A 13,822-nucleotide genomic window follows, 5' to 3' on the forward strand; every position below is an offset into this window, starting at 1 on the left:
ATTTGGCCCTGTCAAACTCTACATTCCCTTGGAGATAAGAAAGGCATTGACTTTGACTTTCAAAATATACAGATGCAGTTGCAAAACTGCTTCAGCCAAAGGCAGTGTTAAGAGAAGAGCACAGGTTCCATTTGTTTATTTGCATCCTAGCACATGAAAATTCCTCATCCAGACGTACTGGCATAGCCAGTAAACTGGAACAGTTTATTGTGATCGTTTGAATATTAAAAAAGAGATACAACACAAATGTTTTACAAAATGTGCTTAATGAAGATGCATGTTTGATTACAGCTGTCCACTAAGACTACACTGAAATTAACCCCAATAAACAGGAGGAAGTGAGAGCATAAGGAAATTAGAAGGGGAGATCGAAAATTTGTTTCTCTAAATTCCAGTCTTGAAATCCAAAATGTTTAATCCTAACTACCAATGATGCTTCTAGACCCATGGAAGACACCTATCAGGAGACACCTGAGTCTCTGTGGACCAACAAAGTGCTATCACAAGTGTTCTGTGTTCTTCTTGCAGATTAGAAAATTTCAAAGGGTTGTTGGAATATTTGTAACATTCCTCCCCATCTGCACAACAGCTTTCATTATGGAAAGTAAAAAAACAATCGTTGTTAGTTAATATAAAAACTATTCAGGCTATCAGTTCCTATCATCAAGGCATAAGCTGATGATCAGAAAGAAATCCACTCTCCTTCAACCTTGCTGTGGATATAGTATTACATAATTAAAAGTATACACTAAAGGGAAGAAGATCAACACCTTGCTTTAAAGCATCCAGTGATGGCTTCCATCAGAAATTAATTATTAGGCCAGATGGACAATTGTCTGTTCTACTGAGGTATGTCTCCCACTCTTTAAAAAACAGCGGTGTTCAACAGAAATTCCAAAATTTTACTGGACTTGATGCCATATGAATCACTAACCACCTTAGCCATTAATATTTAAGTGATTTTATTATATGCTCTAGCTTCTGGGATATTTCAAAGCCAGGATCTCTTCTGTCACTCTTAACAATCTCATTGCCTAATTAGGGAAAAACTATCTCTGACTGCCACAGCAAGGTAGTAAAAAGATTGCTGAGCCATAGAATGTTTACCCTTGGTATGAAAGGCTTTATGATTTAGATTAGATTACAGCACAATAAAGTTGCAGCCTTTATGTTCCAATGCTCCAAAGAAAGAGTCTGAATTGTCTAACAGAACAATTTTTTTGTTTTTGTTTTTGTTTTTTGAAATGAGAAGTTCATGAAGTCAAAGAACTTAAAGAGAATGAGAGAGCAAGTATTCAGCTCAGCCCACATTAAATTATTTTGGCAACAAAACTGATGAAGAAAAACACAATAAAAATGCTGCAAAGAATTTTTCCAAATGTTTCTTTGAAAGAATTTGTACATAGCCAAGAAATGTTGGTTCCACACCAGACTCCTATGCCAATCTCTTCTTTCTTTCCTTTCTTTTTATCTTCTAAAGATTTTACTGGTACTTTTAAATTTTAGAGTTTTTATAAAATAGAGAGTACATCTTACCATTGATATTTTGTCTACAACTCTGAAATATTTGCTGTTATTGCTTTCCCATTACTGGAGAGTAGTTTAGGGTATAAGATCTTCAGACCTTGTATGACTTAAGTTGCAAGTCTCTATTAAAGGCCCGATACAGCAGTGAATGTCAACGGATCAACTGGCTACAGAGAGACTGCCAAGGAAGAGCACAGACAGAGGTCACCCTGGTAGAAAAGAAAGACATAGAGCTGACAGTCTTAGAATTACTGCATTGGATAATAAGGAAACCAACTGCAGCCATGACATCCAATCACACAACAGAAATGTCTTTAAAATGTCAGTACTATATTTTTAAGACAGATAAAACTCTTGTATGGTTGATTCTTCTAAGCATCATCTCATAAGTTACTGCTAATAGTCACTTATTTCCATCATGCTGCATGAACTTTAGACAACTAAAAGTATCAATTACATGTTTTAAAAAGACAAAGTAAAACTAATCATTCAAATTTATGTTTGCTGTTGACTGCTTAAATTCTTCTTGGACATTCAGTTGCAATGAGAAGTATATTTGATAGGTTTTTTTGAACACTCCTAACATAACATTATTTATTAAAATACTCATTGGATTTTGTCCCAACAATGCTTGCCTTTGAGTCTGTATGAAATGGAACAGGAGTCTTCAAACTGCACTTGCACAAAATAAACTAAATAAAATTTTGTGCAAACTACTTTGCACAAAATAAATACCTGCTTCATGCTACCTATTTAAAAATAAAATGTTACCAGAAAACTGCTTATTAAATATTCAGACGACATCAAGTAACCTAGAACTTTTATTAAGAGATCCTAGTTATTTTGGAAATCTCCAAATAGTCCTGGGTTCTATATTGTCTATGGTAGACTAAGAAATGTATATGATACCAGGAAATACGTCATGTTAACATGCTAACTGTTAACACATCCCATCTCCCTTCACAGGACAAAAGCATGTTTTGCTGAGACTAGGCTCAAAGCAGTGGAATTCTCCCCCCTAGCCCCCTCCAATTAATCACGTAAATACAACAAATGACATCTTTCAGGGGTAGGAAAAATTCTTTTTTACCAAACAAATCCTATTGTTTGCTTGAATCTTGTGGTTTTATGATGCTGGCTGGAGTCTGGGGACAGTAATAATACCATAGGATCTAAATCAGTAAGTTGGCCCATTTTGAGGCCATTTTGTTCTTGTGAAGGCTGTGAAAAGCCTCTGACCATAGATGTCTAGCAAATAAAGATGGCTACTGCAAACCAGAAACTTTTTCAAAAAAATGCCTCAAAGATGAAAAATGCTTTTATTAACACCACATGTCCCAGTTTAAATTCATACTCTATCAGGAATGACAGTACAGTTATGTAGCAATAGATGGAAACCATTCTAGAAGACTCAGTGTCACAGGTTAACATGGTAACTATGTAAATATAACACATATTAAACTACTTAAATTATGCAGTAATACAAATTCTTTAAAGATACAGCATAAAACTTACTGTTTTCATATACATACTGTATATTTCTTCGATGAGCAGGGGCTCTTCGGTCAAAATCACATAAGACCCTAAGCAAACAGACACTTTCTGATTTATTTTTTTTTTTAAAGATATACCTGCGTGCTTCAGAAAATACGCTTGCTAGTTCTGCAGTTTGTAAACCACAGAAAAGGCTAGTAAGTATAAGTAACTGAGAAAAGACTTAGCCCCAGTCCTCACTCCTCTTAAACAACAGCCCAGTTAATATCTACTTGGATGTAAAGCAGAAGCAGCACAAGCACCACCTTTTCCAGGAATTGCATTCTTTACTTCTTAGGCTTCTACTACTCCTGTCCAAAAATGAAACTCTCTGTTTGAGGGAAGCAAAACAGTCACTTCAACTCTACTGTTTGCATTTCCTTCTATGTTGCTATTTTGGCAAACACATAAATGAATAAAAGAATTAAGAAATACTACCAAGTCCACTGGCTGTTGATCTAGGATAGCACTACTAGGGCACTGGAACATAATGACCTCCAATAACATTTTACAGAGTAGGGATGGGATAGACTTTGCTTAAACTGAGCCTGCACAAGTGTGCAATATGAAAAAGTAGGGGGAGTTTGCAAAGAGGCAGCATGAGCTACAATAACAGACAAGAAACTATCATCACACTGCTGAGCTTGACAATATATCCTCGTTATCACACTTATCACATGACAACCACATTGCCTTATAACACGTGAGAGCAGAGCTAAGGCTAGCACACATCCTGTTCTTGGCCACAAGCACTAATGAGGGCTCCCCTTGAGAGCTACCTTGAAGTAACACTGTTTTTTATGAAAAACAAGGCCATACAAAAAACAGTTAAAAAAAAAACAGAACAGTACAAGAAGATGGTACACATCTTATAATCAGTCAGCACAGTAAGTACTAATGACATTAACAATAGTAGCATTATGCTAGCGTTAGACCAGAAGAGCTCAAGGCTGCTATTGCTCAGAACATGCTTATTTTTCTGAAGACTTGTTAGTTTTGGAAACATTTATCGTGTCCGTTGTATTCTTCTGAAACAGAACATTTACACCATCCTTTTTTTTTTTTTTGGATGAGACACAGAATAACAATCCTAAGTAGGTGTGGCCATTAAAAATCATCTGCTATCTTTGGCAAGAGTGCGGAATGCAGACTCCAGCAATCAAAGTCCCCAGTGTGGAAAAAAAAATTCTCCCTCTTATCTACTTCCCAGGTTATTACAGATATTGCTTTAAGTCCCTGGCTAATGTTCACTTGTATTGTTCCACTCATGATACAGCCACAGGGATGTACATCATCTTTGGTTCTCTCACCTTTAGAGACTGACTGCACGGAGCAAGGACAATGAATTTGGTTCTCTCAACTTCCCTGACTGACTGCACGGAGCAAGGACAGCAATTACTTCAGAATGCTCCTCTGTGGTGCCTTTCCACATGTCTACTTCAGTGTTTGACATCACTTGAAACAAAAGGTTTTCACAAAGCTACCAAAACACCAATGCAGAGGGCTCACTCATCGATATAACTATTTGTTAGCACAGAGATAAAGCTCTAGGTCTTGTAGCTGCTGACAGAATCATCAGTGTCAGTCTGTATACATTCCTACTTCAAAATGTCACAACACAAGACTAGCATCTCTGGGGCATGATAATCCATGGAAAGAGCAAATTCTACTCCTTATCATCATGGTCATTCTGACACACTACTCCTCTTAAATACGTATTCTTCAGTCATTTTGCTTAAAGAAGAATGAACTATGTGATCAGCAGAAGCATGCTGGCCATTTTGCTTTCTGTGAAATAACCCATGTAGACTTTTCTTTTATACGCATTACTGTGAATCTGACTTAAGTTCCTGACTTTAAACCCATCACTGGGTGGATTTAGCCAGACCCAGAGCAGTTACTAGTGCTAAGGAAACACAGGTTTGGATTGGGAGCATTTTCAATACAAAGGACCTTTTCTCTCAGAAACTGAAGGGGGGCTTTTTGAGCTACAATAGTCAATTTAAAGGTTTAAACTGAATTTTTCAAAACTTAGGTGCTCAAATCCTTCCAAAACTCAGTAGACACTTAATCTGCGTTAGGCTTCAAAAATTTCCTGCCAGGGCTGCAATCAAATTTTTATGTGTGGTCTCATACACAAGGTTAAATAACTACCTTCAATTAACTCAGCAGATTGGGGCCGGTGGGCAGGGAAAGGTATGGACAAATGGTCAAATCCTTCAGAGGCAAAATTCCCCCAAACAAAAAGATTTGCAATAGAAAGACTTAAGTCTGGAAAAAAAAATTAAATCAGAAAGGGAACATTCTAGGATAAAAGCCTTCACCTATGATCAGGTGGTAAGTTGATACAACAGTAGAAACCTCGTCAAACTAACAGAGAACCCAGTCAAACAGTAAAAAAGTATAAATATAAAAAAAAAGGTCATCTCACAAATCCCTCTCTGTTGCACTTCATACAGAACTACCTACCTGTTCATTGCTCATCTTCAGAAAAGTATTATCCAGACAAATGTTTCACAAAATGCGAAAAGCTACCCTCACACATACGCCAACTCAGCTGACAATAAGCAGTAGTCAGTCTCCTGGTTGCTGTATGTATGCAAGTATGAAATTGCTCATGGACAGAGATAGAAAGCATGCACTTATATTCCAAGCTGGCAGGACTTAATTTACTTCTAATTTCAGCCTGGAAATCAGTGCTTGTTCCCTCTTGATTAAGTCTTCATGCTCAGGTTAAACACAGACAGATCTAGTATATAACTGCATTTCATACCACCTGTATTTCTGAAGGCAAGTTTTCTCTCTGCTACATCATCTCTCTCATCTATAGCAAGGGGAAATTTCTGACTTTTCACTGGTTTCTGGCATTCTCTTGTTGATATGTTGCATATGTAATGGTAAATCTTAAAAATGAACAAAAGAATGGTTTGGATTTGAAGGGACCTCTGAGTCTACCAGGTCCTATTACTGCTCAAGGAGGGATGCCCAGAGCAGGCTGCTCAGAACCATGTCCAGGCAGCTTTTGAACATCTTCAAGGAGACTCCACAGCCTCTGGGCAACCACCGATGAACAAGAGCCTGTATGCTGCACTTGTACAAATCAGAACTGGTGGATGCGACACACAGTCACCACTGCTGAAACACTGACACACTGGCACCACCCACTGCCACACTGTACTCACATCCACTTGGTTGGTCTCCATCAATGTTCAGCAAGCATCAGTAGATGTTAGTGGGTGCCATTGTTTCTGCACAAAGGAATTCAACACCACTCCTTTGCTTCATATGTACTTCCATGTCAGTCACCATTCTGTCAGAACATCCCTCTGCTGCCATCTGTAACACAGCAAGATGTAACAGAATATTGGGGGGAAGGTTCAACCTCTGCTGCAGTACCTCCAACATCTACAACCTCTGATGCCGTGGGCCAGCGTCATGAAATAGGAAGCACTACTTTCAGAGCAGCCCTCCTTCAAGCCTTCTCTTTTCTAGACCAAGAAGTCCCATCTAACTGAATAAGAAGTTACAGAAGATACAGAAACTTAATGGTATTAAAAAAAATAAATAAGTCTCTCCCTGAAATCTTCACTTGAGAACAACTTGTTAGCTATTGTCCTATCAGACAAAACTTAAATTCATACTACATATTGGGCTACAGTTTGATACACCCTCACTAGATGTAGGATTAGTAACTGAAGATTAATAAAAGGCTGGAATAGATACTGATTTTTGGTGAAAATTTTAAGTCTCAAACTGTATACCACTCATTTTCAGTTGTAGAAATCAGCATATATAAGAAGAAATACAAAGCACCTTGTATCCCCCCTCATGATCTGTTCCCTTCCTTTTCAATACACGCAAAAGCACTGCTCTTATTTCCAGCTTTCATTTCTTTTTCCTACTTTGTTTTTTTTCCTCCTTTGGCAACAGATTTTCTCATATAACCTATAGGTCTAACCCTCAGGCAAGTGCCTTGTCCTGATGAACTGAAGTCAGAGAAATATACTGACTGAAGTCCATCGCCAAGTTTCTCTTTCCTTATTAACTGACATGCTCTTCTTTAAAATATATTAATTTCTTTTATAAAGACCAGTGAATTACCGCACTTCACAGCAAAATATAGGTCCTGTAAGTGACTGTTACTGATGAAATACTAGTTAAAATGGTTACATTTTGGCTGCCTATTAGATCATGATACTTCTACTTCTTTGCAACGCAATTTAGTTGCTGTGCTCCTTCTGGAGTGGTAAAAACACTATGCTGTAGAAGGATGAAAATATCTTTTCTGGCTCAGCTAACTGCTTCTGTAGACTACATTTGCTAAATGTTCTAACAGAAGTTAGAAAATTGCTTGGAATGGCTTGAAAGTTTTGCTCTAAGTTCGAGACATTAGGTAAAAACAAATGACTTCAGGACAGTCAGAAAAATATTCACATTTAAACATGAAATGTTTAGAAATAAAACCTACAATTTAGAATTTCCAACACTTAAGATTACTAACTCACAAAACAGTAAGAGGAAGCATATTTCATTGAATCATTCATAGCCAGATATGCCTTATCAAGTATGTATCAATACATATTCACTGGCAGAAGAGAAATCTCAACAGAAGAGTTACATGGATTTTTCCGTACTCCAGAGAATATGAGCACATGGATTCTGAAACATCTAGAAACCTAGGCAATAGGGAGGAATTAAGGACCAGTATTATTTTATCCCTGCTTTACTGACATCACGATCCACTATAGGGATCTTCCAAGTTCCCTGCCTTTGTAGTTGGTTCTCAAACACGATATTGAGATGATGACAGCCACATTGAAACTAACTCTTCCTCATGTTTGCAAACCTTGCACATGCATTACTTGCACTAGCTTTGCAGTAAAATACAAATCATTCACCCCAGGAGGAACTCCATCTCTCCAAAAGCACACTCACTATTGACTCTAGTGTAGCTCGTCACGTGAACTCCACTCTCATGATGGTAACAGTAAATCCAGAAACCACCACTCCAAATCCACCCCCCGGCAGAAAAACAGCCTGGCAGAAGGTTTCCCATACACATTCATGAATGGTGTACTCAACAGAGTAAGCGCAGCACTGAGTTAGTCTATAGATACACTGAGTTTCACAGAGGTGCCCCTTCTTCAGGCCTGAAGAAGTTCTGCTTGCTATTTCAACCACATGGAAACAAAATCACTCTTCATAGTGTCTCACAGCTGTTCTGTTAGTCAGTGCACCAACCCAGATAGTGTTTAGCACGGCTAAGTCCTGTGGAGCAAATTAATCAGAGTAAAACTTCCCCTTTTCCTATCAGCTCCTTTCATACTATTACTGATCACAGAATCACGTAGAAGCACCAAGGTTGGAAAAGACCTACAAGATCATCCAGTCCAATCATCACCAATAGTTCTCACTAAACCATGTCCCTCAACACAAAATCCAAACGTTCCTTGAACACCTCCACGGTCAGTGACTCCACCTCCTCCTTGGGCAGCCCATTCCAGTGCCTGACAACTCTTTCAGAAAAGTAGTATTTCCTAATGCCCAGCCTGAATCTCCCCTGGAGCAGCTTGAAGCCATTCCCTCTAGTCCTATCACTAGATACACAAGAGAAGAGGCCGACCCCCAGCTCATTACAACCTCCCTTCAGGTAGTTATAAAGAACAATAAGGTCTCCCCTGAGCATCCTCTTATCCAGACTGAATAATCTCAGCTCCTTCAGCTGCTGCTCATAAGGCCTGTGCTCCAGACCCCTCACCAACTTTGTTGAACCTGCTCCAGGGCCTCAGTGTCTTTCTTGCAGTGAGGTGCCCAAAACTGGACACAATACTCGAGGTGCGGCCTCATCAGAGTACAGAGGGACAATCACTTCCCTGCTCTTGGCAACACCATTTCTGATGCAAGCCAGGATGCCATTGGCCTTCTTGGCCACACAGGCACACTGCTGGCTCATGTTCAGCTGAGTATCAATCAACACCCCCAGGTCCATTTCCTCTACGCAGTCTTCCAGCCACTCTGCACCAACCCTGTAGCGTTGCCTGGGGTTGTTGCGACCAAAGTGCAGGACCCAGCATTTGGCCTTGTTGAAACTCTTCCCATTCACTTCAGCCCAGCTATCCAGCCTGTCCAGATCCCTCTGTAGGCATCGCTACCCCCAGGCAGATCTACACTTCCAGCCAACTGTCTGATCACACAGACAAGAAGTAAGACATTTAGCTAGCTTATATATTTTATATTTTAAATGTATTTTATATCACATTGCTCATTTTTTGCCTGGTTGTTGATCTCCTAACTCCCTTCTACCTGAGACAACCACTTCCTCTATTGCTTCTTATTCCTGCATCTTCTAGGCTATCCCTTTTCCCCCTTGAACAAACATCTGCCAGCACAGTTTATTTTCATTTTAGAGATAGTCAGAATATATACTGAATTATCTACTTTTCCAAAGTGACAGGATGTCAATCTTGGACACACAGAAATAGCACAGAATATTGACCGTCAATCACAGCGCTGCATTCACAGCTAAAGCACTGATACTACTGAATTTTTCTGGAGTGAGCCAGAATGCTCTCACCTCAACATGAAGGTTAAAGATATCTGAGTTATTATGTGGATAACTTGTTAAATACCTGAAAATCTAACTCCATCTGTGGTGAAAGTGGTGACAACAAAAATCTTTTGAGATTTGCTCGTTGCTTATTCATGGGTGATGCATGTTTTCTACAGGAATAGAGAAAAAGTAGATATTTATCTAGTAAGAATTTTTTTTTCAACACAATTTTTTTTTTTTTTTTTTTTTTTTCATCTACAGAGAGCATTCCCAGAATCATGATAGTAGTTTTAAAGTCAGATTATTTCCATGAGTTGGCATTTAACATAGTTAGGAAACAATATAATATTATTACTAGGTTGTTCTGAGTAATAATGGGGAACCACACGCACACAATGAAGATCCTATTTCAGTGCAGCACATCTAAAAGATCACAGAGAAAGTGAGATGCAGTAGTGCTTCCCAGTAGAAGCAACAGCTGCAGTCAGGCTTGCTGGATGCTACATGTGCCGACAGCATGTTGCTACCAGCACTATTACTGACTTGTATACTCTACGAAAGCATCACAATAGCATCATTCCAATTTTCATTTCTACTAAAAGGCCTAACAAAATATATTCAAAAAAGAATCAGTAAAACAACAACAACAAAAACAAAAGAAAACAAACCTCCAGGCAGGCAAGAAGCTCTTATGTTTGCAACTACTTTAGTAAAACCAGAAGACATTTCTTTCTAACAAATAGTTTTGCTCTTTCAAAATGTCAAAATGGTCAATCATGAACTTCATTCTTGAATACCATTAACTTAACATGGATCATATCTTTCATGGATATATATATATATATACACCAAAACACAGTGAGAATGCTAAACATTAAGAGGTGAAATATTTTAACAGTAACACAACAGATCAGATGTAAATTAGCTCAATACTGGCAGTAGTTCTAAGCTTACTTAAATTAAACACTTAATTCTGATACTTCAGCTCTGTTTCTTTTTACTTCACTCAATTTAGCAACACTCTTGGTGATGGTATTTGCAGAAAGGTTATGAACACAGCTAGTAAAGTCTTCCTGCTTTCAGGTTCTTCAGTTCTGGACGTGGGCATGGAGGTGTGGGGACTTAGATGGAAATCTGGCTAACTTTGGCAAACCTAGGCAACAGAAAAAGGACTCCTGCTTTCCTAAGATGTCCATCCATCCTAAAACTGACACCTGAGAAATGAAATCCTGTGTAGTCTGAACTGACTAGCAGGAATTATTATCTAGATGCTAAGATATTCAGGAAATTAGTTAAAAGAAGAGAGATTAAAAAATCATTTACAAAAACAGTAAGTTATTATCTTTTCATTGTACAATGAATCCCTGTAGTAAAAAGCAGGAAACCTAAAAGTGGTAAAGAGGAGATAGGTAAAGACATTACTGAATCAGATCTGAATCAGAAAAAATGGACAGAAAGAGGTGATCCCAGCGTAGTTAACTCCTAACACGTGACCAGAACTCAGTGATTTACAGGAGGATTGAGGGTAAATCATCACAGATTAAGCATTCAATTTCATTCAGAAACAAGGAATCTTTCTTTCAGGTGGGGATTTAAATCTTGGTTTGTATTTGCAAATTTTGTTTATCATCATAAGGAAAGATTTACTTATTTTATATAGCTAGTAAGACATGCAAACAAAACCTCTGAATTGAATTTTTCAATTATAAGAATGAATTACATATCCATTTTTTTTAATATCAGTTAATAAGGTTCTAAATATATTTTTCAATTAAGAGTGATTTTTTTTTTTTTTTTTAAATAAAGTAGTCCTTAAACTTATAGCTGCCAATCCAATCTGTTCCTCCTCAGTGAATACTAGAATGAAAATTAAACTGTGGAAAAACAGTTAAATGTGTTAGTTAAAATAAGGTAATATATTCGAGAAAGTATGTTCTTAATTATGTTTTGCAATGGAAAACAATGATCTATTAACTTGCTGTCTGCAGTCAGTGAACTAAATGCTTCTTATTGTTGTATTAGTACATGGGTAGTTCACAGCTTGTTTTTATTCTTAGAAAAAGAAAAGTGATCTTGCAAGGTCCCTTTTGGTTTTCTTAATTGTGAATGAACCAATTTTTGCACTAAAGTAAATAAACAGAATAACTGAAATGAAGGAAGTATTCTCACTGCTCCTGCAAAGGAGACTAATATCATGTAAAAGCTAGTATACCACTAGCAAGTATCTATTTTGTGTGACAAACCAGAGACCTGCATAAATTCTGCAGTTTGAATTTCTTGAAAATTTGGCAGAAGATGTATCACACAAATATTACAAGTATTTCTACTCAAATTTCACTGTTTCACTGTTTGAATACACCAAGGAAAGGTGAGGCCCTCATAGAAGTAGTCAATTTTATATTTAATTCTAAATTAACTTCATTTATCTATACATAGCAATATGTATTACATACACACATAATGGAAAAAAGAATAAATCTTTTAAATGCCTCTTCAGAAAAATAATTGTTGTTGTTTTTTAATTCCTCCCCAGGGTTATCAGGAACACTGTTCCTAGATCAACAGATTCTAAATTACTGCCTGAATACCTATCTTCACACTCCCTTGGGCAGGGGTGCCCTCTTCTGGGCACTGGCTCTAGTCTTCAAACTAGAAACCACTCTACTGCAAAACCTTCCCCAAATTGGGTATTAGGGAAAAAAACACTTAGTTTGCTGCTGGCTCACAAGAGCATCCTGAATATACTTTACTATCAGCGTTTCTGAGAAAAGGTTCACTGGGGTGCCACAAAATACTTTGAAAGCAGCTTACGTTTGAAAAATGCTGTATGCTTTACTGAACTCTACAGATGTAACTTCATGGTGGCAGTTGAGTGCACATTTATATCTGCAAATATACCTGCACTAGAAGTTCCACCAGTTGGAGTGAGTGAAAATTGCTGTGAAAACCAAGCAGTAGCAATTTCAATTTGCTCAGACAGTGAAGGTTATAGGCAGAATGTTAAGAAAGTTCATGTACCTTACTTTGTCTTAAAATCTTTTTTTTTTTTTTTCTTCTTTTTTTTCCTGCAGTGGCCAAAATTCCCCTCACCAAAACTGCAAGAAAGCCAGAACCCACCAACAGACTCACCCAGGAAAAGAGAAGCAACCTTTTCTTCTGTGGTTTGCTAAAATACACACAAGTAGGTTGTCCTCAGCAAGCTGCCACGGAGGAGTCCATCTCATGGCTTTTTTTCCCCCCTTAAATTTTGGAGAGAAAGTTGTACAAGCCACTGGAATGAACAAAGAGCAGGCCTGTTTTGGGAACCAGTTACAAACATTAAAGCTAGCCGAAAACACAAGGAGAGTCCAGTGAGGTTGGAGTATGATGCTGAATTTACACAGAAAATGTTACTTGTTTGTATTTGATATTCAATTACGTGCTCAGAAAATTAAAAAAAAAAAAAGTTGCAAGTTATTCCATTTATAGAGAAATGTTAACTTACAACACTTTTTCAACTTCCTTTCAAGCCCGGTAATCTGCGTAAGATAGCTTGATTCCTTCAGGATTTATTTTTCCACACCAGTAATAATGAAACAAACTATGAATGAAGCCTTCATAATTCCAAAAGAAGGTAGAGAGCAAAGGAAGCCAAAGGAGTGTCTATCAACATGAATATATTTGGGCAATAGAATATGCTCTTAGTACTCTGGTATTTTTTACATTTCATTTAAAGCCAAAATTTTCTTTCTCAGCAAGGAAAAAAATTAGCCACCTTTTAGGAAGTACTGTTAAAAATGGCTACATCTCTTTGCATAAAAAGAGTATTAGAATGTTCAAGCAACTGAATGATGCTCCTTTGCCTAAGCAGTCAGATGCAACTAATCATGAGATTATAATTTACACTAGGTTTAGCAGCAAGAACTGTTACAGCTACAAGGTACCATGTACACTGCAAAAAGAGAAAACAGCTGGGATAAATGTCTGCAAAAAAAAAAAAAAAAAACCCAAAAAACAGCACACTACACACATAAGCACCAGGGGTAACAAAGGAAGCACTCCCAGCAAGCTGGTTGGAAAAGATTTTTCAGAAAAATAACTGAAAGCTGGTAAATTGTTAGTGCTGACTCAGAGGAGTGAAACCCTAAGATGGACTTGATGAGAAGTAAATGTCAGATACCTTTGAACTTTGTGCTCCTGCATACAGATGGCTGTGGCCACTCAAGTCTGACT

The 13,822-nt window shown here is 37.7% G+C and overlaps 1 protein-coding gene across 1 annotated transcript in view; it reads right to left on the reverse strand.

Annotated features, from left to right (window-relative positions):
* Window positions 1–6,264: 6,264 nt before the first annotated feature.
* COX18 (cytochrome c oxidase assembly factor COX18) overlaps window positions 6,265–13,822 on the reverse strand; it is a 43,606-nt gene continuing 36,048 nt past the window's right edge. The window contains exon 6 of the mRNA XM_085222713.1: window positions 6,265–6,396. The gene's annotated coding sequence lies outside the window, so the exon portion shown is untranslated. The remainder of the gene's footprint in view (window positions 6,397–13,822) is intronic.

The sequence above is a fragment of the Meleagris gallopavo genome, chromosome 4 (assembly GCF_905368555.1).
Source record: "Meleagris gallopavo chromosome 4, MGAL_WU_HG_1.1, whole genome shotgun sequence".
Classification (NCBI taxonomy): Eukaryota; Metazoa; Chordata; class Aves; order Galliformes; family Phasianidae; genus Meleagris; species Meleagris gallopavo.